This window comes from Mus caroli, chromosome 15 (assembly GCF_900094665.2).
Source record: "Mus caroli chromosome 15, CAROLI_EIJ_v1.1, whole genome shotgun sequence".
Lineage (NCBI taxonomy): Eukaryota > Metazoa > Chordata > Mammalia > Rodentia > Muridae > Mus > Mus caroli.
In genome coordinates, this window is record NC_034584.1 from 71300365 (window position 1) to 71306904 (window position 6540).

At 50.0% G+C, this 6540-nt stretch overlaps 1 pseudogene; it reads right to left on the reverse strand.

Moving 5' to 3' along the window:
* Positions 1–440: 440 nt before the first annotated feature.
* On the reverse strand, positions 441–6299 carry LOC110310462 (annotated as a pseudogene).
* Positions 6300–6540: the final 241 nt, after the last annotated feature.

Sequence of the window (6540 nt, forward strand, 5' to 3'; positions counted from 1 at the left end):
AAAAAAAAATTATTTACTTATTATATGTAAGTACACTGTAGTTGTCTTCAGACACACCAGAAGAGGGCGTCAGATCTCGTTTACAGATGGTTGTGAGCCACCATGTGGTTGCTGGGATTTGAACTCTGGACCTTCGGAAGAGCAGTCGGGTGCTCTTACCCACTGAGCCATCTCACCAGCCCACGAGGTGTGTTTTATCTTCATCAATCATACAAATAATTTTCTATACTATCCCAGGGCAAACCGGTGAAATTTGGCAGTCCAATTCGTGGAGGGATCCCCTTCAGAGACCCGCGGGCCAGTGGCATTAGCTCTGAGTGCCCGGGTTCACAGTACAGCTTGTGTCCATCTTGCAGGTGGCTCTTCCTCCACATCACGAGGGAGTCTTGGAGCTGACGGGACGGGGCGGGGCGGGGCGGGGCGGGGCGGGGCGGGGCAAGGCAATCTTCCTAGGCTTTTTAGGAGATTTCACTCGTTCTTTCCTGTTCGATGGTCTCTTTGGTCGGCAGGGTGTTATTCTCCTGCGTCTCGGTTTTCTTCAGCTTGGCCTTATCGAAGCTGGCGGTTTCCCGCATGTCCCGCTTGCCTGCCATTTTCTTACAACACGGGGATTCTCTTTCCGAGCTCGCGCTCCAGGTGCTCCCACTCGCATTGCTGCAGCGAGAGACCGAATCCTTACATTCTTAAAGCCCACCTCCAATGACACGGTTCCTTCAACAAGGCCATTTTAAGTCTCACTGTTGGCTATTGACACCTCTCCAGAGGTGGGCAAAGCCTTCCCTGTTGGACTCCCTGTGTAAACTGTAAACTTCATATACTTTGTAAACCCTCAAGACAGGAAAGTGGCCAGGCCTCTGCCTGAGGGGCTGGAGCAGCCGGTAACCTCCCCCATATCTCCCTAACTGTTGTAACAGGTTTCCAGCCTCTTTAACGGTCACAGAGAACATGGTCACAGAGAACATCTCTAGTTCCTTTGCAGGCGCTCTCTAGATTATGCTAATTTTAGGTGGAACTGCTGAACAGGAAAACCCACCAATCCCTGAGATCATTCAAACTCAGGTCTTGAAAACCCACCAATCCTCACCCTAGAAATCTCCGCTCGTAGAAAGCTCCACCCACTACGGGATCCTATATAAAGGCTGTGTCTTGCTCAGCTCCCTGCTGTCTGTTCCCTGGAGCAGAGGTAGCCACCCCTAGATTTATCCCTCCGCACCCTGGATCCTCCCTCTTAATCTCTTTTATGAGATTTGCTGCCTGCTCCTGAGCTCTTGAGCTCAGCTGGGGATACCCTCCCCAGGGGGCTGCAAATGCTCTGCGGAGGAGGCTTCCTCTCAGAGCTGTGTGGTTCCTGGGCCCCCATGTCTCAGGATGCCTTTCCGTTGGGATACCGTCCTCCCTCAGAGCTGTTTGATTCCTGAGATTCCCGAGTCCCAGGACACCTTCCCACCCCAGCAGGGGGGCCAGCGTTTTGGTTCCGTGACCCAGATAGGCTCTCCGGGTGTTTGTGCCCCCGTCGTGGTCTGAGCAGCACTAGGACCCTATCCTTCATCTCCAGTTGGCCTGTAGCAGACTCACCTTCAGGCTCACCCCATCCACCAGCAACGGTTAGGTAAGCTTCCCCTCCTGGTCGGTGTAAATGCTTCCCTGAGTCTAAGGAAGTGACCACTGAGTGTCCGACACCCCTCTAGTACTCTGGGATGTGGAGGTCTTTAAGGCTACAGCTGGCCCGCTTCATCTGACCCCATTGGTGCTGCAATCCGGCTGTTCCCTTAGGCCCTGCTGGGCCATCCTGCCCCTTTCTGCCCTCTTAACCTGACCCCATCCCAGCACCCTGGGAGCTGCAGCCCTGCAGGTTAGTTAGGCCCAACTAGGTTATTGTACCCTTTCTTGCCCTCCTCTCACCGTCTCTTCCAAGCTGCTTATAATGCCACAGCTTCTCTAGGCCCTCATGGCTTCTGTGACCCCTTTCCTTCACCTTTTCCTGTGGACGAGACCCCATTCCTAGCGACTCAGTTCTCTGTCTCTAGGTTCCGCTCTGGGCTTAGCCAGGCTAAGCTCTGATCCCCACTGAGTGTGTGAGGATATGAACATGATTGTGTCACTTATACACTTTCCCGCTCCATCTCTCATCCATGGGAATGGAGTCTTCTATATCCTCGCATTCACCCTTGGGATGCCTTTTAGAAAAACTATAGCCTCTCTACCTGGCATCCGACCTGAAGGGCTCAAAATTTATTTACCTTTGCAATCAAAGTTGCTTGTTTCTGCTTTGAGAAAGGGCCTCCTTTACCTCCTTGTACTGAGCCTAAACCAGCCATGGCTTTGTGTGAAGTTGTGGATGGATGCCCTCAGATGTCTTAACTGTGGCCTTCAAGGTATTAAAAAAAGATAGGAAAAAGCCCCCAAACAAAAATGATGCTATCTATGTAAGACCTTATGGCCTGCATTAGCAACCTCCCAAGCTCCCAAGTCTCCAAAGCTTGAGAACCCCCAGCTCCCTGTCTTAAATGTGGTCAGGAAGGTCACTGGGTCCAGGCCTGTCTGGGGCCTCATTAGCTATTCTGACTATGTCCAAGGTGCCATCAAGAGGGACGTTGGGCTACTGATGGTCATGTCCGTCAAGGTATGAGGGCATCAGACCCAGAAGCCCCTCCATCTGACATGGACAATTGAAGGGGTCTGGCTCCCTTGGCCTGACCACCATCATCTCCAACAGGGAGGCTTGGGTAGTCATGATGATATCAGGGTGTTTAGTGTCTTCCTTCTGGATGCTGGGGCCATCTACTCAGTCCTGACAGAGTTCTAGGGACCCATCTCTCCTTCCTGTTTCCCTATTGACAGCTTAACCAAATTCACCAAATGCTACCACTTAGCTGTATAGTTAGGGGTGTCTCCCTTACCCATTCATTCCTCCCTAGTGGCACCAACCTGTTCCCATATCCTTGCTAGGAAGAAACCTTGAAGTGGAAATTTCTGGTTTCTTCGGAGACTTAGTTGTGTTATGTGATATTTTTCGTGGAAGCTGTTTTGTGAGAGGACATTGATGTTTAGAAAGAGTATAAGCCGGGCGTGGTGGCGCACGCCTTTAATCCCAGCACTCGGGAGGCAGAGGCAGGCAGATTTCTGAGTTCGAGGACAGCCTGGTCTACAAAGTGAGTGCCAGGACAGCCAGGGCTACACAGTGAAACCCTGTCTCGAAAAACAAAAAACAAAAAACAAACAAAAAAGAATCAAAAGAGTATAAATGGCAACTCCACAAACAGTGAGAGGATGCTCTTGCCTTGCTGTGCCTTGCAACGCTTTTTTGGTCTTCACTTCATAGAGAGAAGCACGCCAAAGAATGTCTCGTGGTATTCCAGCCGATTCTTCCCACTTCCAATGGGTTAAGCCACTGCTACGGATTCGCGTTTGGTGTTTGCTATTGGAATGAACCTGCTGATATCCTGACCATGAAGCTTAGAGTCGATCTAAAGAACTACTTCTAAACAGATCCACAACGCCCTCATCCTAGTAACCGTCTCTCTCCCCTACCTCTGGTCGGTGCTCTAGAAGGGAGCTTGATGCATTGAAGAACCCCAAATAAAATAGGCTTTGAAAAATCAGCCTGCAGGACATTCTAGCCAGAATGGAAGCCTCTACTCCTTTTCTCCCCACATGTGCTTGATCTCAGCCTTTCCAGCCATCTCTCTTCTTCCCTCCTTCTCTTCCAGACTATTCAACCGGAAACACCTTCTTCCTCACCAGCTTCCTCCATGGGGCCCCAGGGTTGGGGCCCAAACCCTTTATAGCCAAACACTATCCTCCTCTTGTCATTCAGTGGATGGTCAGTCCTGCCTCCTGGCTGCATGTCCCAACCATTACCTCTCCCTGATCGCCTCCTCTGTCACGATATCTTTGCATGCACCCCCACCACTACTTGCTTCAGCCTCATCCTGATCTCCTTTCCTCCTCAGTCAACATCGGGACTTGGTCCTCCTCTCTTCTCCTAGTCACAACCCCCAATAGACAGGCCTCTTCAGGGTCATTCTTACTATCCCAACTGCAGCTAAACCCGATGGCTTCCCTTACTGGATTCACCCTTCTCATCAAGGCCCTTTATACCGTGACCTCAAGGCAATCCTCTTTTTTACATCTCAACCCCAACAGGACCTCACACTATTAAGTTTCAGAAGAGAGCAAGGTGGAACAGCTTGCCTCCAATCTCAGTAGAATGAGGCCTCATCCATCTATTGAGACCCAAGCTGACTCTTTCGGGTTATGTCCTACCTCTTTTCCGTCTCTTTCCTCTGGCTCACTCCCATCAGCAGTGAGCTTTACATATGGAGATGTGAGGTTCAGGAAACCTATACTCAAGGATTCGACCAGACCATGCATGTGATACGGCTGGAGAACGCTCACCAGCATCACCAGCAGAGCGCCAAAAGGAGATGCTAATCCCCATGTCACCTGAGTTGATTTCTAAGACGCCTTTCCTCTAGGCTTGCTTTCTCTATATTCAAACTGGGGATTACTGTCGATGTTGGCCAGAGACTTATGGAGGCTGTTCTTATTGGTCCTATGGGAGACATGACACACATTCAGGAAAGCATACTGCCTTCTATACAGAATGGGGAATATTTATATCCAAACTGAGGACCTGTGGCACCCCACAAGGACAGGAGTCACAGGTAAAGTTTATTATAGTATTCATTACAGCTGTCCATCAGGCACGATCAAAATGCAGAGGATATACACCTCAGGGTATAGACACAGTAAAGGAAGTGGTCCAACATTCCTCACATCTCTAACTTCACTCCCCTTATACCATACTAATCCCACCTGTCACACCATCTCCTATTTCAGACCTTAACCTCTGTGAAACAGTTATTGGATCTGCCTGTTATTGGATAATGCTCTGCCTGACCACTTTGAAGAACACTGGTTGTGTGTCTTCCCTGGGTCAAACTCACAACCGCCGTTCAAGGCCTCACCAATTAACTTATTAGACTCACCTCAATGCTCACTAATTGTTCTAAGCCAAACATCACCACCGTATATCTCCCCTACACCTCTCTCCTTGGCATGGCAGACTGCTCTAACTCCTCAGGGGCATACATTGTAGGCACACTGGATCCTGCAGACCACAATGATGCTTTAACCTTTGACACTACCACTCAGCCCCTATGCCCAAGTGTTCACAATGACTCAGTTCTCTGGGGCACTCACTGAGTGGTCTGGGACGTGTGCCCTGGTCTTCCTCTTTCCAAAGCCTAGAGGTGGTACCTGGTGAAGAATGTTTGCTAGTTCCCATCATAGGCTGTGTAGCAGCGAGGCATAACAAATGAGCAGCCTGTATTCCCTCGCAATCCTGGGTGTAACAGCTGGTATTGCCTCTGGAGCAACAGGAGCACTTCTCTAGCCATTTACCATCGTTTTCCCTTCCCGTTCATTCAGGATCTCCAGTGAGTGGCTCAGATCATCACTCTCTAGGACCAAATAGACTCTGCACTGGATGCTGTAGTGCTACAAAATTGACAGGAGTTAGCCTTGCTAACGGCAGAGAGAGGTGGTCTTTGTCTCTTCTTTGGGGAGGAATGTTGCTTTTATATCAAGCAGTCAGGCATAGTAAACGATCGGATCCCACAGCTCCAGATGGATCTCCAAAAATGTAGAAAACAGCTTGATGCTGCTTCTGGCCATTAGCATCCACTGATCATTGACGGTATGATACGGAATTGGACACTACCCTTCCTGTCTCCTCTTTTCTTTTTCCTAATCTTACTAACCATATCCTGCCTCACACACCTCTTGTCTAGGTTTCTTCAACAACAGATCTAAAAGATGTCTAATCAGACTTTTACTCAGTTGTTATTGTAGGACTACTGGCCCTCAGTTCTGAAGTCAGTGAAAAGGCCAGCTCAGGAACTCTGGGCTACAGGAGTCGCTCAGGGAAAGCAGAGAAAAGAGACAGTAAAGGTCTAGTGTGCATACTGCAAGGAGAGAGGCCACTGGGCTCGAGAGTGCCCTAACAAATGGAAGCCGGGAGCAGGAAGTCCCAGGCCTTGGGAAAAGTGCCCCCAAAAGGCAAAGGTCTTAGCAGCCCTGGGTGAAGACAGTGATTAGGGGAGACAGGATTTGGATCCCCTCCCTGAACCCAGGATAAAACTCTGAGAGTGGAGGGGAAACCCACTCAATTCTTGGTGGACACAGGGGCTCAACCATCAGTCCTCCAAGCTGATGGGCCACAACTAACCTGCTGAAATCCGAGGCTACCTGGTTTACAGACTGGAGCAGTTTTCTCCACGAAGGTCAGAGATGAGTGGGTGTTGCTTTGGTGGACTGCACAAATGTCATCTGGGCAGAGCCTCTACCCCTTGGCACCTCTACCCCTTGGCACCTCAGTCAATGCAGAGAGTGCAGCCAGTTGTCCTCGCCAAGGCCTTGGAACTTGGAGCCAGCAAGAAAATTAACATCTGCTCGAATAGCAGGTATGCCTTTGCCACAGCCCACGTCCACAGGGCTATATGCCAAGAGAGAGGACTGCTCACATCAGAGCAAACA